At 51.1% G+C, this 27,286-nt stretch overlaps 38 non-coding genes across 38 annotated transcripts; 13 read left to right on the forward strand and 25 right to left on the reverse strand.

Annotated features, from left to right (window-relative positions):
• The first annotated feature begins 61 nt into the window (after window positions 1-61).
• Window positions 62-133, forward strand: trnae-cuc (transfer RNA glutamic acid (anticodon CUC)). The gene has a single exon. It is a non-coding gene; the product is annotated as a tRNA-Glu (tRNA).
• Window positions 134-1,318: 1,185 nt separating this feature from the next.
• Window positions 1,319-1,391, reverse strand: trnam-cau (transfer RNA methionine (anticodon CAU)). The gene has a single exon. It is a non-coding gene; the product is annotated as a tRNA-Met (tRNA).
• A 590-nt stretch (window positions 1,392-1,981) lies between these two features.
• Window positions 1,982-2,052, reverse strand: trnag-gcc (transfer RNA glycine (anticodon GCC)). The gene has a single exon. It is a non-coding gene; the product is annotated as a tRNA-Gly (tRNA).
• Window positions 2,053-2,174: 122 nt separating this feature from the next.
• Window positions 2,175-2,246, forward strand: trnae-cuc (transfer RNA glutamic acid (anticodon CUC)). The gene has a single exon. It is a non-coding gene; the product is annotated as a tRNA-Glu (tRNA).
• A 1,185-nt stretch (window positions 2,247-3,431) lies between these two features.
• trnam-cau (transfer RNA methionine (anticodon CAU)) lies at window positions 3,432-3,504 on the reverse strand. Its single transcript has one exon. It is a non-coding gene; the product is annotated as a tRNA-Met (tRNA).
• Window positions 3,505-4,094: 590 nt separating this feature from the next.
• Window positions 4,095-4,165, reverse strand: trnag-gcc (transfer RNA glycine (anticodon GCC)). Its single transcript has one exon. It is a non-coding gene; the product is annotated as a tRNA-Gly (tRNA).
• Window positions 4,166-4,287: 122 nt separating this feature from the next.
• Window positions 4,288-4,359, forward strand: trnae-cuc (transfer RNA glutamic acid (anticodon CUC)). Its single transcript has one exon. It is a non-coding gene; the product is annotated as a tRNA-Glu (tRNA).
• Window positions 4,360-5,544: 1,185 nt separating this feature from the next.
• trnam-cau (transfer RNA methionine (anticodon CAU)) lies at window positions 5,545-5,617 on the reverse strand. The gene has a single exon. It is a non-coding gene; the product is annotated as a tRNA-Met (tRNA).
• Window positions 5,618-6,207: 590 nt separating this feature from the next.
• Window positions 6,208-6,278, reverse strand: trnag-gcc (transfer RNA glycine (anticodon GCC)). The gene has a single exon. It is a non-coding gene; the product is annotated as a tRNA-Gly (tRNA).
• Window positions 6,279-6,400: 122 nt separating this feature from the next.
• On the forward strand, window positions 6,401-6,472 carry trnae-cuc (transfer RNA glutamic acid (anticodon CUC)). Its single transcript has one exon. It is a non-coding gene; the product is annotated as a tRNA-Glu (tRNA).
• A 1,185-nt stretch (window positions 6,473-7,657) lies between these two features.
• Window positions 7,658-7,730, reverse strand: trnam-cau (transfer RNA methionine (anticodon CAU)). The gene has a single exon. It is a non-coding gene; the product is annotated as a tRNA-Met (tRNA).
• A 590-nt stretch (window positions 7,731-8,320) lies between these two features.
• trnag-gcc (transfer RNA glycine (anticodon GCC)) lies at window positions 8,321-8,391 on the reverse strand. Its single transcript has one exon. It is a non-coding gene; the product is annotated as a tRNA-Gly (tRNA).
• A 122-nt stretch (window positions 8,392-8,513) lies between these two features.
• On the forward strand, window positions 8,514-8,585 carry trnae-cuc (transfer RNA glutamic acid (anticodon CUC)). Its single transcript has one exon. It is a non-coding gene; the product is annotated as a tRNA-Glu (tRNA).
• A 1,185-nt stretch (window positions 8,586-9,770) lies between these two features.
• Window positions 9,771-9,843, reverse strand: trnam-cau (transfer RNA methionine (anticodon CAU)). The gene has a single exon. It is a non-coding gene; the product is annotated as a tRNA-Met (tRNA).
• Window positions 9,844-10,433: 590 nt separating this feature from the next.
• Window positions 10,434-10,504, reverse strand: trnag-gcc (transfer RNA glycine (anticodon GCC)). The gene has a single exon. It is a non-coding gene; the product is annotated as a tRNA-Gly (tRNA).
• A 122-nt stretch (window positions 10,505-10,626) lies between these two features.
• trnae-cuc (transfer RNA glutamic acid (anticodon CUC)) lies at window positions 10,627-10,698 on the forward strand. Its single transcript has one exon. It is a non-coding gene; the product is annotated as a tRNA-Glu (tRNA).
• Window positions 10,699-11,883: 1,185 nt separating this feature from the next.
• Window positions 11,884-11,956, reverse strand: trnam-cau (transfer RNA methionine (anticodon CAU)). Its single transcript has one exon. It is a non-coding gene; the product is annotated as a tRNA-Met (tRNA).
• Window positions 11,957-12,546: 590 nt separating this feature from the next.
• On the reverse strand, window positions 12,547-12,617 carry trnag-gcc (transfer RNA glycine (anticodon GCC)). The gene has a single exon. It is a non-coding gene; the product is annotated as a tRNA-Gly (tRNA).
• A 122-nt stretch (window positions 12,618-12,739) lies between these two features.
• Window positions 12,740-12,811, forward strand: trnae-cuc (transfer RNA glutamic acid (anticodon CUC)). The gene has a single exon. It is a non-coding gene; the product is annotated as a tRNA-Glu (tRNA).
• Window positions 12,812-13,996: 1,185 nt separating this feature from the next.
• Window positions 13,997-14,069, reverse strand: trnam-cau (transfer RNA methionine (anticodon CAU)). Its single transcript has one exon. It is a non-coding gene; the product is annotated as a tRNA-Met (tRNA).
• Window positions 14,070-14,659: 590 nt separating this feature from the next.
• trnag-gcc (transfer RNA glycine (anticodon GCC)) lies at window positions 14,660-14,730 on the reverse strand. Its single transcript has one exon. It is a non-coding gene; the product is annotated as a tRNA-Gly (tRNA).
• A 122-nt stretch (window positions 14,731-14,852) lies between these two features.
• Window positions 14,853-14,924, forward strand: trnae-cuc (transfer RNA glutamic acid (anticodon CUC)). The gene has a single exon. It is a non-coding gene; the product is annotated as a tRNA-Glu (tRNA).
• A 1,185-nt stretch (window positions 14,925-16,109) lies between these two features.
• On the reverse strand, window positions 16,110-16,182 carry trnam-cau (transfer RNA methionine (anticodon CAU)). Its single transcript has one exon. It is a non-coding gene; the product is annotated as a tRNA-Met (tRNA).
• A 590-nt stretch (window positions 16,183-16,772) lies between these two features.
• trnag-gcc (transfer RNA glycine (anticodon GCC)) lies at window positions 16,773-16,843 on the reverse strand. Its single transcript has one exon. It is a non-coding gene; the product is annotated as a tRNA-Gly (tRNA).
• A 122-nt stretch (window positions 16,844-16,965) lies between these two features.
• trnae-cuc (transfer RNA glutamic acid (anticodon CUC)) lies at window positions 16,966-17,037 on the forward strand. Its single transcript has one exon. It is a non-coding gene; the product is annotated as a tRNA-Glu (tRNA).
• A 1,171-nt stretch (window positions 17,038-18,208) lies between these two features.
• Window positions 18,209-18,281, reverse strand: trnam-cau (transfer RNA methionine (anticodon CAU)). The gene has a single exon. It is a non-coding gene; the product is annotated as a tRNA-Met (tRNA).
• Window positions 18,282-18,871: 590 nt separating this feature from the next.
• trnag-gcc (transfer RNA glycine (anticodon GCC)) lies at window positions 18,872-18,942 on the reverse strand. Its single transcript has one exon. It is a non-coding gene; the product is annotated as a tRNA-Gly (tRNA).
• Window positions 18,943-19,064: 122 nt separating this feature from the next.
• trnae-cuc (transfer RNA glutamic acid (anticodon CUC)) lies at window positions 19,065-19,136 on the forward strand. The gene has a single exon. It is a non-coding gene; the product is annotated as a tRNA-Glu (tRNA).
• A 1,185-nt stretch (window positions 19,137-20,321) lies between these two features.
• trnam-cau (transfer RNA methionine (anticodon CAU)) lies at window positions 20,322-20,394 on the reverse strand. The gene has a single exon. It is a non-coding gene; the product is annotated as a tRNA-Met (tRNA).
• A 590-nt stretch (window positions 20,395-20,984) lies between these two features.
• trnag-gcc (transfer RNA glycine (anticodon GCC)) lies at window positions 20,985-21,055 on the reverse strand. The gene has a single exon. It is a non-coding gene; the product is annotated as a tRNA-Gly (tRNA).
• A 122-nt stretch (window positions 21,056-21,177) lies between these two features.
• trnae-cuc (transfer RNA glutamic acid (anticodon CUC)) lies at window positions 21,178-21,249 on the forward strand. Its single transcript has one exon. It is a non-coding gene; the product is annotated as a tRNA-Glu (tRNA).
• Window positions 21,250-22,434: 1,185 nt separating this feature from the next.
• Window positions 22,435-22,507, reverse strand: trnam-cau (transfer RNA methionine (anticodon CAU)). Its single transcript has one exon. It is a non-coding gene; the product is annotated as a tRNA-Met (tRNA).
• A 590-nt stretch (window positions 22,508-23,097) lies between these two features.
• Window positions 23,098-23,168, reverse strand: trnag-gcc (transfer RNA glycine (anticodon GCC)). The gene has a single exon. It is a non-coding gene; the product is annotated as a tRNA-Gly (tRNA).
• Window positions 23,169-23,290: 122 nt separating this feature from the next.
• Window positions 23,291-23,362, forward strand: trnae-cuc (transfer RNA glutamic acid (anticodon CUC)). Its single transcript has one exon. It is a non-coding gene; the product is annotated as a tRNA-Glu (tRNA).
• Window positions 23,363-24,547: 1,185 nt separating this feature from the next.
• trnam-cau (transfer RNA methionine (anticodon CAU)) lies at window positions 24,548-24,620 on the reverse strand. The gene has a single exon. It is a non-coding gene; the product is annotated as a tRNA-Met (tRNA).
• Window positions 24,621-25,210: 590 nt separating this feature from the next.
• trnag-gcc (transfer RNA glycine (anticodon GCC)) lies at window positions 25,211-25,281 on the reverse strand. Its single transcript has one exon. It is a non-coding gene; the product is annotated as a tRNA-Gly (tRNA).
• A 122-nt stretch (window positions 25,282-25,403) lies between these two features.
• Window positions 25,404-25,475, forward strand: trnae-cuc (transfer RNA glutamic acid (anticodon CUC)). The gene has a single exon. It is a non-coding gene; the product is annotated as a tRNA-Glu (tRNA).
• A 1,185-nt stretch (window positions 25,476-26,660) lies between these two features.
• Window positions 26,661-26,733, reverse strand: trnam-cau (transfer RNA methionine (anticodon CAU)). Its single transcript has one exon. It is a non-coding gene; the product is annotated as a tRNA-Met (tRNA).
• Between the last annotated feature and the right edge of the window lie 553 nt (window positions 26,734-27,286).

The following is a 27,286-nucleotide window of genomic DNA, read 5'->3' on the forward strand; positions in this document are numbered from 1 at the left end:
GCAGCGGAAAATGTAGCCCGATACACCCACGCGTCACTCATCAAGACACCTCTGTGGCAGCTCCCTGATGGTCTAGTGGTCAGGATTCGGCGCTCTCACCGCCGCGGCCAGGGTTCGATTCCCGGTCAGGGAAACTGTGTTTTGCCCCACCTCCGCCTTACCCGAAAGGGACAAGCGGTAGACAATGGATGGGTTGCCTTTGCCACGTACTGTGTATCAAGAGAGCCTCAAGGCACCATCTCCCCCCAAAACGGACCATTCCTTGAAGCCGTCAACAAATGAAGCAGAGTTGCCAGTTCTTCAAGCCCAGGATGAGCTGCCGTCTTGGAGGTGAAGGGTGTGACAGGACATCCAAAAAATGTGTGGCCGAACTGCGCATCAAAACATGCCTCCCGTGAGGATAGAGCTCAACACCGCCAGTTTTCGAGACTTGCGCATGGCAGGCGACAATTCTACCGCTGAGCTAACAACCCTTGCATGTCCGCCAATTGTCCCGCTGAATTCGCGCTACTGTCCAAACTCTCCTCTCCAGACGCTTAAAATGGATGCACAAACTCTGCCACGTACTGCGCATCAAAGCACATCGCTTGCGTGAGGCTACAAGTCACTACCTTCTGATTTCGTGATTCACATGTGGCAGGCGACAGTTCTAACGCTCAGCCACCAGCCCTTACAAGTCTGCCAATTGTCTCGTCGAATTCGCGCCACTCTCCAAAGTCTACTCTCAACAACATCTTGACTTAATGCAGATACGATGTCCAACCCAAGTTTGGTTTGCATAGACTTCTTGTTCCAACTTAACAGTCAGGCAAGAATGACTTCAAATTATCCCTCTCCATGGACCCTGTTGGCAAAGGAACTCCAGGCAACCTCCAGAGACTCAGCTCGGGAGCTGCTGATAACCAATTATCAGCCCTTGTTCATCCGCTTCCAATGCAAAGACATTCCTAACCCTACCTGGACAAAGTGTCCTAGAAGAAATAACAGGTAGGAGTCATTTGGGAGCCAACGTGTGGTGCCCCGCAATTCTGACCTGAGAAAAGAAAGAGGAATTGTGGTGAAAGTTGGATGAAGTGGTTTCAGAGGGCCGGCACACATCCATAGGGGAGGATCGCCTGCCACGTGTGAGTCTTGAAATCAAACAGATGGGAAGGCTTTCCACGGTCAATGGCAGAATGATTTGGATTGATCCCTGTTCTAGATCTCGCATCGGACGAGGCTGAAAATCCACTACAAAGGAGTGGTTCTAAGGCTCCAGCGTCCTCGAAATGGGTAGAAGAGGTACAAAATGGATGGACCAACTCTGTACCAAAACACCTGCCTCGTGTGAGGCTCGAACTCACGACCTTCAGATTATGAGACTGACGCGCTGCCTACTGCGCCAACGAGGCTGACAGGGAACCTGAAAATGGACGATTTCTCGAAGCTGCACAGAAATGAAATTCAGCTTGGACAAACAAAGGTGAGTCCCCAGGTATTTAAGCCCTGAACGGGTTTTGGAGGTGAAGAGTGACACAGGAGATCCTAAAAACGGTGTTTTGACCCAGCTCCGGCTTACCTGAAAGGGACAAGCGGTAGACAATGGATGGGTTGCCTTTGCCACGTACTGTGTATCAAGCGAGGCTCAAGACACCATCTTCCCCCAAAACGGACCATTCTTCTTTTGTCTCGTAGTGCCGTCTTAAGTTAAATTCCTTAATTACAGCCACATTAGCTCCACTAATAAGACACACGGGTTTACCAGCAATGCCTGTAAACATATATTCAGTCACCCACTGGCGCTGGCAGGCGACAATTCTAAGTCTGCCAATTGTCCCGCCACTGTCCAAAGTCTCCTCTCAACAACATCTTGACTTAATGCAGATACGATGTCCAACCCAAGTTTGGTTTGCACAGGCTTCTTGTTCCAAATCTTGATGCCGACTGGCCGTGACCGAGAACAAACTTAATGCCCCCCAAAACCCCACGCATAAAGGAACCGTGCATTGGCCGGGAATCGAACCCGGGTCTCCCGCGTGGCAGGCGAGAATTCTACCACTGAACCACCAATGCTCACACACGTGGCAGTTTTCTCAACGAATTCGCGCCATTGCCCAAGCGCTCCTCTCGAGGCGCAGCGGAAAATGTAGCCCGATACACCCACGCGTCACTCATCAAGACACCTCTGTGGCAGCTCCCTGATGGTCTAGTGGTCAGGATTCGGCGCTCTCACCGCCGCGGCCCGGGTTCGATTCCCGGTCAGGGAAACTGTGTTTTGCCCCACCTCCGCCTTACCCGAAAGGGACAAGCGGTAGACAATGGATGGGTTGCCTTTGCCACGTACTGTGTATCAAGAGAGCCTCAAGGCACCATCTCCCCCCAAAACGGACCATTCCTTGAAGCCGTCAACAAATGAAGCAGAGTTGCCAGTTCTTCAAGCCCAGGATGAGCTGCCGTCTTGGAGGTGAAGGGTGTGACAGGACATCCAAAAAATGTGTGGCCGAACTGCGCATCAAAACATGCCTCCCGTGAGGATAGAGCTCAACACCGCCAGTTTTCGAGACTTGCGCATGGCAGGCGACAATTCTACCGCTGAGCTAACAACCCTTGCATGTCCGCCAATTGTCCCGCTGAATTCGCGCTACTGTCCAAACTCTCCTCTCCAGACGCTTAAAATGGATGCACAAACTCTGCCACGTACTGCGCATCAAAGCACATCGCTTGCGTGAGGCTACAAGTCACTACCTTCTGATTTCGTGATTCACATGTGGCAGGCGACAGTTCTAACGCTCAGCCACCAGCCCTTACAAGTCTGCCAATTGTCTCGTCGAATTCGCGCCACTCTCCAAAGTCTACTCTCAACAACATCTTGACTTAATGCAGATACGATGTCCAACCCAAGTTTGGTTTGCATAGACTTCTTGTTCCAACTTAACAGTCAGGCAAGAATGACTTCAAATTATCCCTCTCCATGGACCCTGTTGGCAAAGGAACTCCAGGCAACCTCCAGAGACTCAGCTCGGGAGCTGCTGATAACCAATTATCAGCCCTTGTTCATCCGCTTCCAATGCAAAGACATTCCTAACCCTACCTGGAAAAAGTGTCCTAGAAGAAATAACAGGTAGGAGTCATTTGGGAGCCAACGTGTGGTGCCCCGCAATTCTGACCTGAGAAAAGAAAGAGGAATTGTGGTGAAAGTTGGATGAAGTGGTTTCAGAGGGCCGGCACACATCCATAGGGGAGGATCGCCTGCCACGTGTGAGTCTTGAAATCAAACAGATGGGAAGGCTTTCCACGGTCAATGGCAGAATGATTTGGATTGATCCCTGTTCTAGATCTCGCATCGGACGAGGCTGAAAATCCACTACAAAGGAGTGGTTCTAAGGCTCCAGCGTCCTCGAAATGGGTAGAAGAGGTACAAAATGGATGGACCAACTCTGTACCAAAACACCTGCCTCGTGTGAGGCTCGAACTCACGACCTTCAGATTATGAGACTGACGCGCTGCCTACTGCGCCAACGAGGCTGACAGGGAACCTGAAAATGGACGATTTCTCGAAGCTGCACAGAAATGAAATTCAGCTTGGACAAACAAAGGTGAGTCCCCAGGTATTTAAGCCCTGAACGGGTTTTGGAGGTGAAGAGTGCCACAGGAGATCCTAAAAACGGTGTTTTGACCCAGCTCCGGCTTACCTGAAAGGGACAAGCGGTAGACAATGGATGGGTTGCCTTTGCCACGTACTGTGTATCAAGCGAGGCTCAAGACACCATCTTCCCCCAAAACGGACCATTCTTCTTTTGTCTCGTAGTGCCGTCTTAAGTTAAATTCCTTAATTACAGCCACATTAGCTCCACTAATAAGACACACGGGTTTACCAGCAATGCCTGTAAACATATATTCAGTCACCCACTGGCGCTGGCAGGCGACAATTCTAAGTCTGCCAATTGTCCCGCCACTGTCCAAAGTCTCCTCTCAACAACATCTTGACTTAATGCAGATACGATGTCCAACCCAAGTTTGGTTTGCACAGGCTTCTTGTTCCAAATCTTGATGCCGTCTGGCCGTGACCGAGAACAAACTTAATGCCCCCCAAGACCCCACGCATAAAGGAACCGTGCATTGGCCGGGAATCGAACCCGGGTCTCCCGCGTGGCAGGCGAGAATTCTACCACTGAACCACCAATGCTCACACACGTGGCAGTGTTCTCAACGAATTCGCGCCATTGCCCAAGCGCTCCTCTCGAGGCGCAGCGGAAAATGTAGCCCGATACACCCACGCGTCACTCATCAAGACACCTCTGTGGCAGCTCCCTGATGGTCTAGTGGTCAGGATTCGGCGCTCTCACCGCCGCGGCCCGGGTTCGATTCCCGGTCAGGGAAACTGTGTTTTGCCCCACCTCCGCCTTACCCGAAAGGGACAAGCGGTAGACAATGGATGGGTTGCCTTTGCCACGTACTGTGTATCAAGAGAGCCTCAAGGCACCATCTCCCCCCAAAACGGACCATTCCTTGAAGCCGTCAACAAATGAAGCAGAGTTGCCAGTTCTTCAAGCCCAGGATGAGCTGCCGTCTTGGAGGTGAAGGGTGTGACAGGACATCCAAAAAATGTGTGGCCGAACTGCGCATCAAAACATGCCTCCCGTGAGGATAGAGCTCAACACCGCCAGTTTTCGAGACTTGCGCATGGCAGGCGACAATTCTGCCGCTGAGCTAACAACCCTTGCATGTCCGCCAATTGTCCCGCTGAATTCGCGCTACTGTCCAAACTCTCCTCTCCAGACGCTTAAAATGGATGCACAAACTCTGCCACGTACTGCGCATCAAAGCACATCGCTTGCGTGAGGCTACAAGTCACTACCTTCTGATTTCGTGATTCACATGTGGCAGGCGACAGTTCTAACGCTCAGCCACCAGCCCTTACAAGTCTGCCAATTGTCTCGTCGAATTCGCGCCACTCTCCAAAGTCTACTCTCAACAACATCTTGACTTAATGCAGATACGATGTCCAACCCAAGTTTGGTTTGCATAGACTTCTTGTTCCAACTTAACAGTCAGGCAAGAATGACTTCAAATTATCCCTCTCCATGGACCCTGTTGGCAAAGGAACTCCAGGCAACCTCCAGAGACTCAGCTCGGGAGCTGCTGATAACCAATTATCAGCCCTTGTTCATCCGCTTCCAATGCAAAGACATTCCTAACCCTACCTGGAAAAAGTGTCCTAGAAGAAATAACAGGTAGGAGTCATTTGGGAGCCAACGTGTGGTGCCCCGCAATTCTGACCTGAGAAAAGAAAGAGGAATTGTGGTGAAAGTTGGATGAAGTGGTTTCAGAGGGCCGGCACACATCCATAGGGGAGGATCGCCTGCCACGTGTGAGTCTTGAAATCAAACAGATGGGAAGGCTTTCCACGGTCAATGGCAGAATGATTTGGATTGATCCCTGTTCTAGATCTCGCATCGGAGGAGGCTGAAAATCCACTACAAAGGAGTGGTTCTAAGGCTCCAGCGTCCTCGAAATGGGTAGAAGAGGTACAAAATGGATGGACCAACTCTGTACCAAAACACCTGCCTCGTGTGAGGCTCGAACTCACGACCTTCAGATTATGAGACTGACGCGCTGCCTACTGCGCCAACGAGGCTGACAGGGAACCTGAAAATGGACGATTTCTCGAAGCTGCACAGAAATGAAATTCAGCTTGGCCAAACAAAGGTGAGTCCCCAGGTATTTAAGCCCTGAACGGGTTTTGGAGGTGAAGAGTGCCACAGGAGATCCTAAAAACGGTGTTTTGACCCAGCTCCGGCTTACCTGAAAGGGACAAGCGGTAGACAATGGATGGGTTGCCTTTGCCACGTACTGTGTATCAAGCGAGGCTCAAGACACCATCTTCCCCCAAAACGGACCATTCTTCTTTTGTCTCGTAGTGCCGTCTTAAGTTAAATTCCTTAATTACAGCCACATTAGCTCCACTAATAAGACACACGGGTTTACCAGCAATGCCTGTAAACATATATTCAGTCACCCACTGGCGCTGGCAGGCGACAATTCTAAGTCTGCCAATTGTCCCGCCACTGTCCAAAGTCTCCTCTCAACAACATCTTGACTTAATGCAGATACGATGTCCAACCCAAGTTTGGTTTGCACAGGCTTCTTGTTCCAAATCTTGATGCCGTCTGGCCGTGACCGAGAACAAACTTAATGCCCCCCAAGACCCCACGCATAAAGGAACCGTGCATTGGCCGGGAATCGAACCCGGGTCTCCCGCGTGGCAGGCGAGAATTCTACCACTGAACCACCAATGCTCACACACGTGGCAGTTTTCTCAACGAATTCGCGCCATTGCCCAAGCGCTCCTCTCGAGGCGCAGCGGAAAATGTAGCCCGATACACCCACGCGTCACTCATCAAGACACCTCTGTGGCAGCTCCCTGATGGTCTAGTGGTCAGGATTCGGCGCTCTCACCGCCGCGGCCCGGGTTCGATTCCCGGTCAGGGAAACTGTGTTTTGCCCCACCTCCGCCTTACCCGAAAGGGACAAGCGGTAGACAATGGATGGGTTGCCTTTGCCACGTACTGTGTATCAAGAGAGCCTCAAGGCACCATCTCCCCCCAAAACGGACCATTCCTTGAAGCCGTCAACAAATGAAGCAGAGTTGCCAGTTCTTCAAGCCCAGGATGAGCTGCCGTCTTGGAGGTGAAGGGTGTGACAGGACATCCAAAAAATGTGTGGCCGAACTGCGCATCAAAACATGCCTCCCGTGAGGATAGAGCTCAACACCGCCAGTTTTCGAGACTTGCGCATGGCAGGCGACAATTCTGCCGCTGAGCTAACAACCCTTGCATGTCCGCCAATTGTCCCGCTGAATTCGCGCTACTGTCCAAACTCTCCTCTCCAGACGCTTAAAATGGATGCACAAACTCTGCCACGTACTGCGCATCAAAGCACATCGCTTGCGTGAGGCTACAAGTCACTACCTTCTGATTTCGTGATTCACATGTGGCAGGCGACAGTTCTAACGCTCAGCCACCAGCCCTTACAAGTCTGCCAATTGTCTCGTCGAATTCGCGCCACTCTCCAAAGTCTACTCTCAACAACATCTTGACTTAATGCAGATACGATGTCCAACCCAAGTTTGGTTTGCATAGACTTCTTGTTCCAACTTAACAGTCAGGCAAGAATGACTTCAAATTATCCCTCTCCATGGACCCTGTTGGCAAAGGAACTCCAGGCAACCTCCAGAGACTCAGCTCGGGAGCTGCTGATAACCAATTATCAGCCCTTGTTCATCCGCTTCCAATGCAAAGACATTCCTAACCCTACCTGGACAAAGTGTCCTAGAAGAAATAACAGGTAGGAGTCATTTGGGAGCCAACGTGTGGTGCCCCGCAATTCTGACCTGAGAAAAGAAAGAGGAATTGTGGTGAAAGTTGGATGAAGTGGTTTCAGAGGGCCGGCACACATCCATAGGGGAGGATCGCCTGCCACGTGTGAGTCTTGAAATCAAACAGATGGGAAGGCTTTCCACGGTCAATGGCAGAATGATTTGGATTGATCCCTGTTCTAGATCTCGCATCGGAGGAGGCTGAAAATCCACTACAAAGGAGTGGTTCTAAGGCTCCAGCGTCCTCGAAATGGGTAGAAGAGGTACAAAATGGATGGACCAACTCTGTACCAAAACACCTGCCTCGTGTGAGGCTCGAACTCACGACCTTCAGATTATGAGACTGACGCGCTGCCTACTGCGCCAACGAGGCTGACAGGGAACCTGAAAATGGACGATTTCTCGCAGCTGCACAGAAATGAAATTCAGCTTGGCCAAACAAAGGTGAGTCCCCAGGTATTTAAGCCCTGAACGGGTTTTGGAGGTGAAGAGTGCCACAGGAGATCCTAAAAACGGTGTTTTGACCCAGCTCCGGCTTACCTGAAAGGGACAAGCGGTAGACAATGGATGGGTTGCCTTTGCCACGTACTGTGTATCAAGCGAGGCTCAAGACACCATCTTCCCCCAAAACGGACCATTCTTCTTTTGTCTCGTAGTGCCGTCTTAAGTTAAATTCCTTAATTACAGCCACATTAGCTCCACTAATAAGACACACGGGTTTACCAGCAATGCCTGTAAACATATATTCAGTCACCCACTGGCGCTGGCAGGCGACAATTCTAAGTCTGCCAATTGTCCCGCCACTGTCCAAAGTCTCCTCTCAACAACATCTTGACTTAATGCAGATACGATGTCCAACCCAAGTTTGGTTTGCACAGGCTTCTTGTTCCAAATCTTGATGCCGTCTGGCCGTGACCGAGAACAAACTTAATGCCCCCCAAGACCCCACGCATAAAGGAACCGTGCATTGGCCGGGAATCGAACCCGGGTCTCCCGCGTGGCAGGCGAGAATTCTACCACTGAACCACCAATGCTCACACACGTGGCAGTTTTCTCAACGAATTCGCGCCATTGCCCAAGCGCTCCTCTCGAGGCGCAGCGGAAAATGTAGCCCGATACACCCACGCGTCACTCATCAAGACACCTCTGTGGCAGCTCCCTGATGGTCTAGTGGTCAGGATTCGGCGCTCTCACCGCCGCGGCCCGGGTTCGATTCCCGGTCAGGGAAACTGTGTTTTGCCCCACCTCCGCCTTACCCGAAAGGGACAAGCGGTAGACAATGGATGGGTTGCCTTTGCCACGTACTGTGTATCAAGAGAGCCTCAAGGCACCATCTCCCCCCAAAACGGACCATTCCTTGAAGCCGTCAACAAATGAAGCAGAGTTGCCAGTTCTTCAAGCCCAGGATGAGCTGCCGTCTTGGAGGTGAAGGGTGTGACAGGACATCCAAAAAATGTGTGGCCGAACTGCGCATCAAAACATGCCTCCCGTGAGGATAGAGCTCAACACCGCCAGTTTTCGAGACTTGCGCATGGCAGGCGACAATTCTGCCGCTGAGCTAACAACCCTTGCATGTCCGCCAATTGTCCCGCTGAATTCGCGCTACTGTCCAAACTCTCCTCTCCAGACGCTTAAAATGGATGCACAAACTCTGCCACGTACTGCGCATCAAAGCACATCGCTTGCGTGAGGCTACAAGTCACTACCTTCTGATTTCGTGATTCACATGTGGCAGGCGACAGTTCTAACGCTCAGCCACCAGCCCTTACAAGTCTGCCAATTGTCTCGTCGAATTCGCGCCACTCTCCAAAGTCTACTCTCAACAACATCTTGACTTAATGCAGATACGATGTCCAACCCAAGTTTGGTTTGCATAGACTTCTTGTTCCAACTTAACAGTCAGGCAAGAATGACTTCAAATTATCCCTCTCCATGGACCCTGTTGGCAAAGGAACTCCAGGCAACCTCCAGAGACTCAGCTCGGGAGCTGCTGATAACCAATTATCAGCCCTTGTTCATCCGCTTCCAATGCAAAGACATTCCTAACCCTACCTGGACAAAGTGTCCTAGAAGAAATAACAGGTAGGAGTCATTTGGGAGCCAACGTGTGGTGCCCCGCAATTCTGACCTGAGAAAAGAAAGAGGAATTGTGGTGAAAGTTGGATGAAGTGGTTTCAGAGGGCCGGCACACATCCATAGGGGAGGATCGCCTGCCACGTGTGAGTCTTGAAATCAAACAGATGGGAAGGCTTTCCACGGTCAATGGCAGAATGATTTGGATTGATCCCTGTTCTAGATCTCGCATCGGAGGAGGCTGAAAATCCACTACAAAGGAGTGGTTCTAAGGCTCCAGCGTCCTCGAAATGGGTAGAAGAGGTACAAAATGGATGGACCAACTCTGTACCAAAACACCTGCCTCGTGTGAGGCTCGAACTCACGACCTTCAGATTATGAGACTGACGCGCTGCCTACTGCGCCAACGAGGCTGACAGGGAACCTGAAAATGGACGATTTCTCGCAGCTGCACAGAAATGAAATTCAGCTTGGCCAAACAAAGGTGAGTCCCCAGGTATTTAAGCCCTGAACGGGTTTTGGAGGTGAAGAGTGCCACAGGAGATCCTAAAAACGGTGTTTTGACCCAGCTCCGGCTTACCTGAAAGGGACAAGCGGTAGACAATGGATGGGTTGCCTTTGCCACGTACTGTGTATCAAGCGAGGCTCAAGACACCATCTTCCCCCAAAACGGACCATTCTTCTTTTGTCTCGTAGTGCCGTCTTAAGTTAAATTCCTTAATTACAGCCACATTAGCTCCACTAATAAGACACACGGGTTTACCAGCAATGCCTGTAAACATATATTCAGTCACCCACTGGCGCTGGCAGGCGACAATTCTAAGTCTGCCAATTGTCCCGCCACTGTCCAAAGTCTCCTCTCAACAACATCTTGACTTAATGCAGATACGATGTCCAACCCAAGTTTGGTTTGCACAGGCTTCTTGTTCCAAATCTTGATGCCGTCTGGCCGTGACCGAGAACAAACTTAATGCCCCCCAAGACCCCACGCATAAAGGAACCGTGCATTGGCCGGGAATCGAACCCGGGTCTCCCGCGTGGCAGGCGAGAATTCTACCACTGAACCACCAATGCTCACACACGTGGCAGTTTTCTCAACGAATTCGCGCCATTGCCCAAGCGCTCCTCTCGAGGCGCAGCGGAAAATGTAGCCCGATACACCCACGCGTCACTCATCAAGACACCTCTGTGGCAGCTCCCTGATGGTCTAGTGGTCAGGATTCGGCGCTCTCACCGCCGCGGCCCGGGTTCGATTCCCGGTCAGGGAAACTGTGTTTTGCCCCACCTCCGCCTTACCCGAAAGGGACAAGCGGTAGACAATGGATGGGTTGCCTTTGCCACGTACTGTGTATCAAGAGAGCCTCAAGGCACCATCTCCCCCCAAAACGGACCATTCCTTGAAGCCGTCAACAAATGAAGCAGAGTTGCCAGTTCTTCAAGCCCAGGATGAGCTGCCGTCTTGGAGGTGAAGGGTGTGACAGGACATCCAAAAAATGTGTGGCCGAACTGCGCATCAAAACATGCCTCCCGTGAGGATAGAGCTCAACACCGCCAGTTTTCGAGACTTGCGCATGGCAGGCGACAATTCTGCCGCTGAGCTAACAACCCTTGCATGTCCGCCAATTGTCCCGCTGAATTCGCGCTACTGTCCAAACTCTCCTCTCCAGACGCTTAAAATGGATGCACAAACTCTGCCACGTACTGCGCATCAAAGCACATCGCTTGCGTGAGGCTACAAGTCACTACCTTCTGATTTCGTGATTCACATGTGGCAGGCGACAGTTCTAACGCTCAGCCACCAGCCCTTACAAGTCTGCCAATTGTCTCGTCGAATTCGCGCCACTCTCCAAAGTCTACTCTCAACAACATCTTGACTTAATGCAGATACGATGTCCAACCCAAGTTTGGTTTGCATAGACTTCTTGTTCCAACTTAACAGTCAGGCAAGAATGACTTCAAATTATCCCTCTCCATGGACCCTGTTGGCAAAGGAACTCCAGGCAACCTCCAGAGACTCAGCTCGGGAGCTGCTGATAACCAATTATCAGCCCTTGTTCATCCGCTTCCAATGCAAAGACATTCCTAACCCTACCTGGACAAAGTGTCCTAGAAGAAATAACAGGTAGGAGTCATTTGGGAGCCAACGTGTGGTGCCCCGCAATTCTGACCTGAGAAAAGAAAGAGGAATTGTGGTGAAAGTTGGATGAAGTGGTTTCAGAGGGCCGGCACACATCCATAGGGGAGGATCGCCTGCCACGTGTGAGTCTTGAAATCAAACAGATGGGAAGGCTTTCCACGGTCAATGGCAGAATGATTTGGATTGATCCCTGTTCTAGATCTCGCATCGGAGGAGGCTGAAAATCCACTACAAAGGAGTGGTTCTAAGGCTCCAGCGTCCTCGAAATGGGTAGAAGAGGTACAAAATGGATGGACCAACTCTGTACCAAAACACCTGCCTCGTGTGAGGCTCGAACTCACGACCTTCAGATTATGAGACTGACGCGCTGCCTACTGCGCCAACGAGGCTGACAGGGAACCTGAAAATGGACGATTTCTCGCAGCTGCACAGAAATGAAATTCAGCTTGGCCAAACAAAGGTGAGTCCCCAGGTATTTAAGCCCTGAACGGGTTTTGGAGGTGAAGAGTGCCACAGGAGATCCTAAAAACGGTGTTTTGACCCAGCTCCGGCTTACCTGAAAGGGACAAGCGGTAGACAATGGATGGGTTGCCTTTGCCACGTACTGTGTATCAAGCGAGGCTCAAGACACCATCTTCCCCCAAAACGGACCATTCTTCTTTTGTCTCGTAGTGCCGTCTTAAGTTAAATTCCTTAATTACAGCCACATTAGCTCCACTAATAAGACACACGGGTTTACCAGCAATGCCTGTAAACATATATTCAGTCACCCACTGGCGCTGGCAGGCGACAATTCTAAGTCTGCCAATTGTCCCGCCACTGTCCAAAGTCTCCTCTCAACAACATCTTGACTTAATGCAGATACGATGTCCAACCCAAGTTTGGTTTGCACAGGCTTCTTGTTCCAAATCTTGATGCCGTCTGGCCGTGACCGAGAACAAACTTAATGCCCCCCAAGACCCCACGCATAAAGGAACCGTGCATTGGCCGGGAATCGAACACGGGTCTCCCGCGTGGCAGGCGAGAATTCTACCACTGAACCACCAATGCTCACACACGTGGCAGTTTTCTCAACGAATTCGCGCCATTGCCCAAGCGCTCCTCTCGAGGCGCAGCGGAAAATGTAGCCCGATACACCCACGCGTCACTCATCAAGACACCTCTGTGGCAGCTCCCTGATGGTCTAGTGGTCAGGATTCGGCGCTCTCACCGCCGCGGCCCGGGTTCGATTCCCGGTCAGGGAAACTGTGTTTTGCCCCACCTCCGCCTTACCCGAAAGGGACAAGCGGTAGACAATGGATGGGTTGCCTTTGCCACGTACTATGTATCAAGAGAGCCTCAAGGCACCATCTCCCCCCAAAACGGACCATTCCTTGAAGCCGTCAACAAATGAAGCAGAGTTGCCAGTTCTTCAAGCCCAGGATGAGCTGCCGTCTTGGAGGTGAAGGGTGTGACAGGACATCCAAAAAATGTGTGGCCGAACTGCGCATCAAAACATGCCTCCCGTGAGGATAGAGCTCAACACCGCCAGTTTTCGAGACTTGCGCATGGCAGGCGACAATTCTGCCGCTGAGCTAACAACCCTTGCATGTCCGCCAATTGTCCCGCTGAATTCGCGCTACTGTCCAAACTCTCCTCTCCAGACGCTTAAAATGGATGCACAAACTCTGCCACGTACTGCGCATCAAAGCACATCGCTTGCGTGAGGCTACAAGTCACTACCTTCTGATTTCGTGATTCACATGTGGCAGGCGACAGTTCTAACGCTCAGCCACCAGCCCTTACAAGTCTGCCAATTGTCTCGTCGAATTCGCGCCACTCTCCAAAGTCTACTCTCAACAACATCTTGACTTAATGCAGATACGATGTCCAACCCAAGTTTGGTTTGCATAGACTTCTTGTTCCAACTTAACAGTCAGGCAAGAATGACTTCAAATTATCCCTCTCCATGGACCCTGTTGGCAAAGGAACTCCAGGCAACCTCCAGAGACTCAGCTCGGGAGCTGCTGATAACCAATTATCAGCCCTTGTTCATCCGCTTCCAATGCAAAGACATTCCTAACCCTACCTGGACAAAGTGTCCTAGAAGAAATAACAGGTAGGAGTCATTTGGGAGCCAACGTGTGGTGCCCCGCAATTCTGACCTGAGAAAAGAAAGAGGAATTGTGGTGAAAGTTGGATGAAGTGGTTTCAGAGGGCCGGCACACATCCATAGGGGAGGATCGCCTGCCACGTGTGAGTCTTGAAATCAAACAGATGGGAAGGCTTTCCACGGTCAATGGCAGAATGATTTGGATTGATCCCTGTTCTAGATCTCGCATCGGAGGAGGCTGAAAATCCACTACAAAGGAGTGGTTCTAAGGCTCCAGCGTCCTCGAAATGGGTAGAAGAGGTACAAAATGGATGGACCAACTCTGTACCAAAACACCTGCCTCGTGTGAGGCTCGAACTCACGACCTTCAGATTATGAGACTGACGCGCTGCCTACTGCGCCAACGAGGCTGACAGGGAACCTGAAAATGGACGATTTCTCGCAGCTGCACAGAAATGAAATTCAGCTTGGCCAAACAAAGGTGAGTCCCCAGGTATTTAAGCCCTGAACGGGTTTTGGAGGTGAAGAGTGCCACAGGAGATCCTAAAAACGGTGTTTTGACCCAGCTCCGGCTTACCTGAAAGGGACAAGCGGTAGACAATGGATGGGTTGCCTTTGCCACGTACTGTGTATCAAGCGAGGCTCAAGACACCATCTTCCCCCAAAACGGACCATTCTTCTTTTGTCTCGTAGTGCCGTCTTAAGTTAAATTCCTTAATTACAGCCACATTAGCTCCACTAATAAGACACACGGGTTTACCAGCAATGCCTGTAAACATATATTCAGTCACCCACTGGCGCTGGCAGGCGACAATTCTAAGTCTGCCAATTGTCCCGCCACTGTCCAAAGTCTCCTCTCAACAACATCTTGACTTAATGCAGATACGATGTCCAACCCAAGTTTGGTTTGCACAGGCTTCTTGTTCCAAATCTTGATGCCGTCTGGCCGTGACCGAGAACAAACTTAATGCCCCCCAAGACCCCACGCATAAAGGAACCGTGCATTGGCCGGGAATCGAACCCGGGTCTCCCGCGTGGCAGGCGAGAATTCTACCACTGAACCACCAATGCTCACACACGTGGCAGTTTTCTCAACGAATTCGCGCCATTGCCCAAGCGCTCCTCTCGAGGCGCAGCGGAAAATGTAGCCCGATACACCCACGCGTCACTCATCAAGACACCTCTGTGGCAGCTCCCTGATGGTCTAGTGGTCAGGATTCGGCGCTCTCACCGCCGCGGCCCGGGTTCGATTCCCGGTCAGGGAAACTGTGTTTTGCCCCACCTCCGCCTTACCCGAAAGGGACAAGCGGTAGACAATGGATGGGTTGCCTTTGCCACGTACTGTGTATCAAGAGAGCCTCAAGGCACCATCTCCCCCCAAAACGGACCATTCCTTGAAGCCGTCAACAAATGAAGCAGAGTTGCCAGTTCTTCAAGCCCAGGATGAGCTGCCGTCTTGGAGGTGAAGGGTGTGACAGGACATCCAAAAAATGTGTGGCCGAACTGCGCATCAAAACATGCCTCCCGTGAGGATAGAGCTCAACACCGCCAGTTTTCGAGACTTGCGCATGGCAGGCGACAATTCTGCCGCTGAGCTAACAACCCTTGCATGTCCGCCAATTGTCCCGCTGAATTCGCGCTACTGTCCAAACTCTCCTCTCCAGACGCTTAAAATGGATGCACAAACTCTGCCACGTACTGCGCATCAAAGCACATCGCTTGCGTGAGGCTACAAGTCACTACCTTCTGATTTCGTGATTCACATGTGGCAGGCGACAGTTCTAACGCTCAGCCACCAGCCCTTACAAGTCTGCCAATTGTCTCGTCGAATTCGCGCCACTCTCCAAAGTCTACTCTCAACAACATCTTGACTTAATGCAGATACGATGTCCAACCCAAGTTTGGTTTGCATAGACTTCTTGTTCCAACTTAACAGTCAGGCAAGAATGACTTCAAATTATCCCTCTCCATGGACCCTGTTGGCAAAGGAACTCCAGGCAACCTCCAGAGACTCAGCTCGGGAGCTGCTGATAACCAATTATCAGCCCTTGTTCATCCGCTTCCAATGCAAAGACATTCCTAACCCTACCTGGACAAAGTGTCCTAGAAGAAATAACAGGTAGGAGTCATTTGGGAGCCAACGTGTGGTGCCCCGCAATTCTGACCTGAGAAAAGAAAGAGGAATTGTGGTGAAAGTTGGATGAAGTGGTTTCAGAGGGCCGGCACACATCCATAGGGGAGGATCGCCTGCCACGTGTGAGTCTTGAAATCAAACAGATGGGAAGGCTTTCCACGGTCAATGGCAGAATGATTTGGATTGATCCCTGTTCTAGATCTCGCATCGGAGGAGGCTGAAAATCCACTACAAAGGAGTGGTTCTAAGGCTCCAGCGTCCTCGAAATGGGTAGAAGAGGTACAAAATGGATGGACCAACTCTGTACCAAAACACCTGCCTCGTGTGAGGCTCGAACTCACGACCTTCAGATTATGAGACTGACGCGCTGCCTACTGCGCCAACGAGGCTGACAGGGAACCTGAAAATGGACGATTTCTCGCAGCTGCACAGAAATGAAATTCAGCTTGGCCAAACAAAGGTGAGTCCCCAGGTATTTAAGCCCTGAACGGGTTTTGGAGGTGAAGAGTGCCACAGGAGATCCTAAAAACGGTGTTTTGACCCAGCTCCGGCTTACCTGAAAGGGACAAGCGGTAGACAATGGATGGGTTGCCTTTGCCACGTACTGTGTATCAAGCGAGGCTCAAGACACCATCTTCCCCCAAAACGGACCATTCTTCTTTTGTCTCGTAGTGCCGTCTTAAGTTAAATTCCTTAATTACAGCCACATTAGCTCCACTAATAAGACACACGGGTTTACCAGCAATGCCTGTAAACATATATTCAGTCACCCACTGGCGCTGGCAGGCGACAATTCTAAGTCTGCCAATTGTCCCGCCACTGTCCAAAGTCTCCTCTCAACAACATCTTGACTTAATGCAGATACGATGTCCAACCCAAGTTTGGTTTGCACAGGCTTCTTGTTCCAAATCTTGATGCCGTCTGGCCGTGACCGAGAACAAACTTAATGCCCCCCAAGACCCCACGCATAAAGGAACCGTGCATTGGCCGGGAATCGAACCCGGGTCTCCCGCGTGGCAGGCGAGAATTCTACCACTGAACCACCAATGCTCACACACGTGGCAGTTTTCTCAACGAATTCGCGCCATTGCCCAAGCGCTCCTCTCGAGGCGCAGCGGAAAATGTAGCCCGATACACCCACGCGTCACTCATCAAGACACCTCTGTGGCAGCTCCCTGATGGTCTAGTGGTCAGGATTCGGCGCTCTCACCGCCGCGGCCCGGGTTCGATTCCCGGTCAGGGAAACTGTGTTTTGCCCCACCTCCGCCTTACCCGAAAGGGACAAGCGGTAGACAATGGATGGGTTGCCTTTGCCACGTACTGTGTATCAAGAGAGCCTCAAGGCACCATCTCCCCCCAAAACGGACCATTCCTTGAAGCCGTCAACAAATGAAGCAGAGTTGCCAGTTCTTCAAGCCCAGGATGAGGTGAAGGGTGTGACAGGACATCCAAAAAATGTGTGGCCGAACTGCGCATCAAAACATGCCTCCCGTGAGGATAGAGCTCAACACCGCCAGTTTTCGAGACTTGCGCATGGCAGGCGACAATTCTGCCGCTGAGCTAACAACCCTTGCATGTCCGCCAATTGTCCCGCTGAATTCGCGCTACTGTCCAAACTCTCCTCTCCAGACGCTTAAAATGGATGCACAAACTCTGCCACGTACTGCGCATCAAAGCACATCGCTTGCGTGAGGCTACAAGTCACTACCTTCTGATTTCGTGATTCACATGTGGCAGGCGACAGTTCTAACGCTCAGCCACCAGCCCTTACAAGTCTGCCAATTGTCTCGTCGAATTCGCGCCACTCTCCAAAGTCTACTCTCAACAACATCTTGACTTAATGCAGATACGATGTCCAACCCAAGTTTGGTTTGCATAGACTTCTTGTTCCAACTTAACAGTCAGGCAAGAATGACTTCAAATTATCCCTCTCCATGGACCCTGTTGGCAAAGGAACTCCAGGCAACCTCCAGAGACTCAGCTCGGGAGCTGCTGATAACCAATTATCAGCCCTTGTTCATCCGCTTCCAATGCAAAGACATTCCTAACCCTACCTGGACAAAGTGTCCTAGAAGAAATAACAGGTAGGAGTCATTTGGGAGCCAACGTGTGGTGCCCCGCAATTCTGACCTGAGAAAAGAAAGAGGAATTGTGGTGAAAGTTGGATGAAGTGGTTTCAGAGGGCCGGCACACATCCATAGGGGAGGATCGCCTGCCACGTGTGAGTCTTGAAATCAAACAGATGGGAAGGCTTTCCACGGTCAATGGCAGAATGATTTGGATTGATCCCTGTTCTAGATCTCGCATCGGAGGAGGCTGAAAATCCACTACAAAGGAGTGGTTCTAAGGCTCCAGCGTCCTCGAAATGGGTAGAAGAGGTACAAAATGGATGGACCAACTCTGTACCAAAACACCTGCCTCGTGTGAGGCTCGAACTCACGACCTTCAGATTATGAGACTGACGCGCTGCCTACTGCGCCAACGAGGCTGACAGGGAACCTGAAAATGGACGATTTCTCGCAGCTGCACAGAAATGAAATTCAGCTTGGCCAAACAAAGGTGAGTCCCCAGGTATTTAAGCCCTGAACGGGTTTTGGAGGTGAAGAGTGCCACAGGAGATCCTAAAAACGGTGTTTTGACCCAGCTCCGGCTTACCTGAAAGGGACAAGCGGTAGACAATGGATGGGTTGCCTTTGCCACGTACTGTGTATCAAGCGAGGCTCAAGACACCATCTTCCCCCAAAACGGACCATTCTTCTTTTGTCTCGTAGTGCCGTCTTAAGTTAAATTCCTTAATTACAGCCACATTAGCTCCACTAATAAGACACACGGGTTTACCAGCAATGCCTGTAAACATATATTCAGTCACCCACTGGCGCTGGCAGGCGACAATTCTAAGTCTGCCAATTGTCCCGCCACTGTCCAAAGTCTCCTCTCAACAACATCTTGACTTAATGCAGATACGATGTCCAACCCAAGTTTGGTTTGCACAGGCTTCTTGTTCCAAATCTTGATGCCGTCTGGCCGTGACCGAGAACAAACTTAATGCCCCCCAAGACCCCACGCATAAAGGAACCGTGCATTGGCCGGGAATCGAACCCGGGTCTCCCGCGTGGCAGGCGAGAATTCTACCACTGAACCACCAATGCTCACACACGTGGCAGTTTTCTCAACGAATTCGCGCCATTGCCCAAGCGCTCCTCTCGAGGCGCAGCGGAAAATGTAGCCCGATACACCCACGCGTCACTCATCAAGACACCTCTGTGGCAGCTCCCTGATGGTCTAGTGGTCAGGATTCGGCGCTCTCACCGCCGCGGCCCGGGTTCGATTCCCGGTCAGGGAAACTGTGTTTTGCCCCACCTCCGCCTTACCCGAAAGGGACAAGCGGTAGACAATGGATGGGTTGCCTTTGCCACGTACTGTGTATCAAGAGAGCCTCAAGGCACCATCTCCCCCCAAAACGGACCATTCCTTGAAGCCGTCAACAAATGAAGCAGAGTTGCCAGTTCTTCAAGCCCAGGATGAGCTGCCGTCTTGGAGGTGAAGGGTGTGACAGGACATCCAAAAAATGTGTGGCCGAACTGCGCATCAAAACATGCCTCCCGTGAGGATAGAGCTCAACACCGCCAGTTTTCGAGACTTGCGCATGGCAGGCGACAATTCTGCCGCTGAGCTAACAACCCTTGCATGTCCGCCAATTGTCCCGCTGAATTCGCGCTACTGTCCAAACTCTCCTCTCCAGACGCTTAAAATGGATGCACAAACTCTGCCACGTACTGCGCATCAAAGCACATCGCTTGCGTGAGGCTACAAGTCACTACCTTCTGATTTCGTGATTCACATGTGGCAGGCGACAGTTCTAACGCTCAGCCACCAGCCCTTACAAGTCTGCCAATTGTCTCGTCGAATTCGCGCCACTCTCCAAAGTCTACTCTCAACAACATCTTGACTTAATGCAGATACGATGTCCAACCCAAGTTTGGTTTGCATAGACTTCTTGTTCCAACTTAACAGTCAGGCAAGAATGACTTCAAATTATCCCTCTCCATGGACCCTGTTGGCAAAGGAACTCCAGGCAACCTCCAGAGACTCAGCTCGGGAGCTGCTGATAACCAATTATCAGCCCTTGTTCATCCGCTTCCAATGCAAAGACATTCCTAACCCTACCTGGACAAAGTGTCCTAGAAGAAATAACAGGTAGGAGTCATTTGGGAGCCAACGTGTGGTGCCCCGCAATTCTGACCTGAGAAAAGAAAGAGGAATTGTGGTGAAAGTTGGATGAAGTGGTTTCAGAGGGCCGGCACACATCCATAGGGGAGGATCGCCTGCCACGTGTGAGTCTTGAAATCAAACAGATGGGAAGGCTTTCCACGGTCAATGGCAGAATGATTTGGATTGATCCCTGTTCTAGATCTCGCATCGGAGGAGGCTGAAAATCCACTACAAAGGAGTGGTTCTAAGGCTCCAGCGTCCTCGAAATGGGTAGAAGAGGTACAAAATGGATGGACCAACTCTGTACCAAAACACCTGCCTCGTGTGAGGCTCGAACTCACGACCTTCAGATTATGAGACTGACGCGCTGCCTACTGCGCCAACGAGGCTGACAGGGAACCTGAAAATGGACGATTTCTCGCAGCTGCACAGAAATGAAATTCAGCTTGGCCAAACAAAGGTGAGTCCCCAGGTATTTAAGCCCTGAACGGGTTTTGGAGGTGAAGAGTGCCACAGGAGATCCTAAAAACGGTGTTTTGACCCAGCTCCGGCTTACCTGAAAGGGACAAGCGGTAGACAATGGATGGGTTGCCTTTGCCACGTACTGTGTATCAAGCGAGGCTCAAGACACCATCTTCCCCCAAAACGGACCATTCTTCTTTTGTCTCGTAGTGCCGTCTTAAGTTAAATTCCTTAATTACAGCCACATTAGCTCCACTAATAAGACACACGGGTTTACCAGCAATGCCTGTAAACATATATTCAGTCACCCACTGGCGCTGGCAGGCGACAATTCTAAGTCTGCCAATTGTCCCGCCACTGTCCAAAGTCTCCTCTCAACAACATCTTGACTTAATGCAGATACGATGTCCAACCCAAGTTTGGTTTGCACAGGCTTCTTGTTCCAAATCTTGATGCCGTCTGGCCGTGACCGAGAACAAACTTAATGCCCCCCAAGACCCCACGCATAAAGGAACCGTGCATTGGCCGGGAATCGAACCCGGGTCTCCCGCGTGGCAGGCGAGAATTCTACCACTGAACCACCAATGCTCACACACGTGGCAGTTTTCTCAACGAATTCGCGCCATTGCCCAAGCGCTCCTCTCGAGGCGCAGCGGAAAATGTAGCCCGATACACCCACGCGTCACTCATCAAGACACCTCTGTGGCAGCTCCCTGATGGTCTAGTGGTCAGGATTCGGCGCTCTCACCGCCGCGGCCCGGGTTCGATTCCCGGTCAGGGAAACTGTGTTTTGCCCCACCTCCGCCTTACCCGAAAGGGACAAGCGGTAGACAATGGATGGGTTGCCTTTGCCACGTACTGTGTATCAAGAGAGCCTCAAGGCACCATCTCCCCCCAAAACGGACCATTCCTTGAAGCCGTCAACAAATGAAGCAGAGTTGCCAGTTCTTCAAGCCCAGGATGAGCTGCCGTCTTGGAGGTGAAGGGTGTGACAGGACATCCAAAAAATGTGTGGCCGAACTGCGCATCAAAACATGCCTCCCGTGAGGATAGAGCTCAACACCGCCAGTTTTCGAGACTTGCGCATGGCAGGCGACAATTCTGCCGCTGAGCTAACAACCCTTGCATGTCCGCCAATTGTCCCGCTGAATTCGCGCTACTGTCCAAACTCTCCTCTCCAGACGCTTAAAATGGATGCACAAACTCTGCCACGTACTGCGCATCAAAGCACATCGCTTGCGTGAGGCTACAAGTCACTACCTTCTGATTTCGTGATTCACATGTGGCAGGCGACAGTTCTAACGCTCAGCCACCAGCCCTTACAAGTCTGCCAATTGTCTCGTCGAATTCGCGCCACTCTCCAAAGTCTACTCTCAACAACATCTTGACTTAATGCAGATACGATGTCCAACCCAAGTTTGGTTTGCATAGACTTCTTGTTCCAACTTAACAGTCAGGCAAGAATGACTTCAAATTATCCCTCTCCATGGACCCTGTTGGCAAAGGAACTCCAGGCAACCTCCAGAGACTCAGCTCGGGAGCTGCTGATAACCAATTATCAGCCCTTGTTCATCCGCTTCCAATGCAAAGACATTCCTAACCCTACCTGGACAAAGTGTCCTAGAAGAAATAACAGGTAGGAGTCATTTGGGAGCCAACGTGTGGTGCCCCGCAATTCTGACCTGAGAAAAGAAAGAGGAATTGTGGTGAAAGTTGGATGAAGTGGTTTCAGAGGGCCGGCACACATCCATAGGGGAGGATCGCCTGCCACGTGTGAGTCTTGAAATCAAACAGATGGGAAGGCTTTCCACGGTCAATGGCAGAATGATTTGGATTGATCCCTGTTCTAGATCTCGCATCGGAGGAGGCTGAAAATCCACTACAAAGGAGTGGTTCTAAGGCTCCAGCGTCCTCGAAATGGGTAGAAGAGGTACAAAATGGATGGACCAACTCTGTACCAAAACACCTGCCTCGTGTGAGGCTCGAACTCACGACCTTCAGATTATGAGACTGACGCGCTGCCTACTGCGCCAACGAGGCTGACAGGGAACCTGAAAATGGACGATTTCTCGCAGCTGCACAGAAATGAAATTCAGCTTGGCCAAACAAAGGTGAGTCCCCAGGTATTTAAGCCCTGAACGGGTTTTGGAGGTGAAGAGTGCCACAGGAGATCCTAAAAACGGTGTTTTGACCCAGCTCCGGCTTACCTGAAAGGGACAAGCGGTAGACAATGGATGGGTTGCCTTTGCCACGTACTGTGTATCAAGCGAGGCTCAAGACACCATCTTCCCCCAAAACGGACCATTCTTCTTTTGTCTCGTAGTGCCGTCTTAAGTTAAATTCCTTAATTACAGCCACATTAGCTCCACTAATAAGACACACGGGTTTACCAGCAATGCCTGTAAACATATATTCAGTCACCCACTGGCGCTGGCAGGCGACAATTCTAAGTCTGCCAATTGTCCCGCCACTGTCCAAAGTCTCCTCTCAACAACATCTTGACTTAATGCAGATACGATGTCCAACCCAAGTTTGGTTTGCACAGGCTTCTTGTTCCAAATCTTGATGCCGTCTGGCCGTGACCGAGAACAAACTTAATGCCCCCCAAGACCCCACGCATAAAGGAACCGTGCATTGGCCGGGAATCGAACCCGGGTCTCCCGCGTGGCAGGCGAGAATTCTACCACTGAACCACCAATGCTCACACACGTGGCAGTGTTCTCAACGAATTCGCGCCATTGCCCAAGCGCTCCTCTCGAGGCGCAGCGGAAAATGTAGCCCGATACACCCACGCGTCACTCATCAAGACACCTCTGTGGCAGCTCCCTGATGGTCTAGTGGTCAGGATTCGGCGCTCTCACCGCCGCGGCCCGGGTTCGATTCCCGGTCAGGGAAACTGTGTTTTGCCCCACCTCCGCCTTACCCGAAAGGGACAAGCGGTAGACAATGGATGGGTTGCCTTTGCCACGTACTGTGTATCAAGAGAGCCTCAAGGCACCATCTCCCCCCAAAACGGACCATTCCTTGAAGCCGTCAACAAATGAAGCAGAGTTGCCAGTTCTTCAAGCCCAGGATGAGCTGCCGTCTTGGAGGTGAAGGGTGTGACAGGACATCCAAAAAATGTGTGGCCGAACTGCGCATCAAAACATGCCTCCCGTGAGGATAGAGCTCAACACCGCCAGTTTTCGAGACTTGCGCATGGCAGGCGACAATTCTGCCGCTGAGCTAACAACCCTTGCATGTCCGCCAATTGTCCCGCTGAATTCGCGCTACTGTCCAAACTCTCCTCTCCAGACGCTTAAAATGGATGCACAAACTCTGCCACGTACTGCGCATCAAAGCACATCGCTTGCGTGAGGCTACAAGTCACTACCTTCTGATTTCGTGATTCACATGTGGCAGGCGACAGTTCTAACGCTCAGCCACCAGCCCTTACAAGTCTGCCAATTGTCTCGTCGAATTCGCGCCACTCTCCAAAGTCTACTCTCAACAACATCTTGACTTAATGCAGATACGATGTCCAACCCAAGTTTGGTTTGCATAGACTTCTTGTTCCAACTTAACAGTCAGGCAAGAATGACTTCAAATTATCCCTCTCCATGGACCCTGTTGGCAAAGGAACTCCAGGCAACCTCCAGAGACTCAGCTCGGGAGCTGCTGATAACCAATTATCAGCCCTTGTTCATCCGCTTCCAATGCAAAGACATTCCTAACCCTACCTGGACAAAGTGTCCTAGAAGAAATAACAGGTAGGAGTCATTTGGGAGCCAACGTGTGGTGCCCCGCAATTCTGACCTGAGAAAAGAAAGAGGAATTGTGGTGAAAGTTGGATGAAGTGGTTTCAGAGGGCCGGCACACATCCATAGGGGAGGATCGCCTGCCACGTGTGAGTCTTGAAATCAAACAGATGGGAAGGCTTTCCACGGTCAATGGCAGAATGATTTGGATTGATCCCTGTTCTAGATCTCGCATCGGAGGAGGCTGAAAATCCACTACAAAGGAGTGGTTCTAAGGCTCCAGCGTCCTCGAAATGGGTAGAAGAGGTACAAAATGGATGGACCAACTCTGTACCAAAACACCTGCCTCGTGTGAGGCTCGAACTCACGACCTTCAGATTATGAGACTGACGCGCTGCCTACTGCGCCAACGAGGCTGACAGGGAACCTGAAAATGGACGATTTCTCGCAGCTGCACAGAAATGAAATTCAGCTTGGCCAAACAAAGGTGAGTCCCCAGGTATTTAAGCCCTGAACGGGTTTTGGAGGTGAAGAGTGCCACAGGAGATCCTAAAAACGGTGTTTTGACCCAGCTCCGGCTTACCTGAAAGGGACAAGCGGTAGACAATGGATGGGTTGCCTTTGCCACGTACTGTGTATCAAGCGAGGCTCAAGACACCATCTTCCCCCAAAACGGACCATTCTTCTTTTGTCTCGTAGTGCCGTCTTAAGTTAAATTCCTTAATTACAGCCACATTAGCTCCACTAATAAGACACACGGGTTTACCAGCAATGCCTGTAAACATATATTCAGTCACCCACTGGCGCTGGCAGGCGACAATTCTAAGTCTGCCAATTGTCCCGCCACTGTCCAAAGTCTCCTCTCAACAACATCTTGACTTAATGCAGATACGATGTCCAACCCAAGTTTGGTTTGCACAGGCTTCTTGTTCCAAATCTTGATGCCGTCTGGCCGTGACCGAGAACAAACTTAATGCCCCCCAAGACCCCACGCATAAAGGAACCGTGCATTGGCCGGGAATCGAACCCGGGTCTCCCGCGTGGCAGGCGAGAATTCTACCACTGAACCACCAATGCTCACACACGTGGCAGTTTTCTCAACGAATTCGCGCCATTGCCCAAGCGCTCCTCTCGAGGCGCAGCGGAAAATGTAGCCCGATACACCCACGCGTCACTCATCAAGACACCTCTGTGGCAGCTCCCTGATGGTCTAGTGGTCAGGATTCGGCGCTCTCACCGCCGCGGCCCGGGTTCGATTCCCGGTCAGGGAAACTGTGTTTTGCCCCACCTCCGCCTTACCCGAAAGGGACAAGCGGTAGACAATGGATGGGTTGCCTTTGCCACGTACTGTGTATCAAGAGAGCCTCAAGGCACCATCTCCCCCCAAAACGGACCATTCCTTGAAGCCGTCAACAAATGAAGCAGAGTTGCCAGTTCTTCAAGCCCAGGATGAGCTGCCGTCTTGGAGGTGAAGGGTGTGACAGGACATCCAAAAAATGTGTGGCCGAACTGCGCATCAAAACATGCCTCCCGTGAGGATAGAGCTCAACACCGCCAGTTTTCGAGACTTGCGCATGGCAGGCGACAATTCTGCCGCTGAGCTAACAACCCTTGCATGTCCGCCAATTGTCCCGCTGAATTCGCGCTACTGTCCAAACTCTCCTCTCCAGACGCTTAAAATGGATGCACAAACTCTGCCACGTACTGCGCATCAAAGCACATCGCTTGCGTGAGGCTACAAGTCACTACCTTCTGATTTCGTGATTCACATGTGGCAGGCGACAGTTCTAACGCTCAGCCACCAGCCCTTACAAGTCTGCCAATTGTCTCGTCGAATTCGCGCCACTCTCCAAAGTCTACTCTCAACAACATCTTGACTTAATGCAGATACGATGTCCAACCCAAGTTTGGTTTGCATAGACTTCTTGTTCCAACTTAACAGTCAGGCAAGAATGACTTCAAATTATCCCTCTCCATGGACCCTGTTGGCAAAGGAACTCCAGGCAACCTCCAGAGACTCAGCTCGGGAGCTGCTGATAACCAATTATCAGCCCTTGTTCATCCGCTTCCAATGCAAAGACATTCCTAACCCTACCTGGACAAAGTGTCCTAGAAGAAATAACAGGTAGGAGTCATTTGGGAGCCAACGTGTGGTGCCCCGCAATTCTGACCTGAGAAAAGAAAGAGGAATTGTGGTGAAAGTTGGATGAAGTGGTTTCAGAGGGCCGGCACACATCCATAGGGGAGGATCGCCTGCCACGTGTGAGTCTTGAAATCAAACAGATGGGAAGGCTTTCCACGGTCAATGGCAGAATGATTTGGATTGATCCCTGTTCTAGATCTCGCATCGGAGGAGGCTGAAAATCCACTACAAAGGAGTGGTTCTAAGGCTCCAGCGTCCTCGAAATGGGTAGAAGAGGTACAAAATGGATGGACCAACTCTGTACCAAAACACCTGCCTCGTGTGAGGCTCGAACTCACGACCTTCAGATTATGAGACTGACGCGCTGCCTACTGCGCCAACGAGGCTGACAGGGAACCTGAAAATGGACGATTTCTCGCAGCTGCACAGAAATGAAATTCAGCTTGGCCAAACAAAGGTGAGTCCCCAGGTATTTAAGCCCTGAACGGGTTTTGGAGGTGAAGAGTGCCACAGGAGATCCTAAAAACGGTGTTTTGACCCAGCTCCGGCTTACCTGAAAGGGACAAGCGGTAGACAATGGATGGGTTGCCTTTGCCACGTACTGTGTATCAAGCGAGGCTCAAGACACCATCTTCCCCCAAAACGGACCATTCTTCTTTTGTCTCGTAGTGCCGTCTTAAGTTAAATTCCTTAATTACAGCCACATTAGCTCCACTAATAAGACACACGGGTTTACCAGCAATGCCTGTAAACATATATTCAGTCACCCACTGGCGCTGGCAGGCGACAATTCTAAGTCTGCCAATTGTCCCGCCACTGTCCAAAGTCTCCTCTCAACAACATCTTGACTTAATGCAGATACGATGTCCAACCCAAGTTTGGTTTGCACAGGCTTCTTGTTCCAAATCTTGATGCCGTCTGGCCGTGACCGAGAACAAA

This window comes from Copadichromis virginalis, linkage group LG23 (assembly GCF_057382275.1).
Source record: "Copadichromis virginalis isolate Kocher_CV1m ecotype Utaka linkage group LG23, C_Virginalis_male_GT1.1, whole genome shotgun sequence".
In the NCBI taxonomy this organism is placed as follows: Eukaryota; Metazoa; Chordata; class Actinopteri; order Cichliformes; family Cichlidae; genus Copadichromis; species Copadichromis virginalis.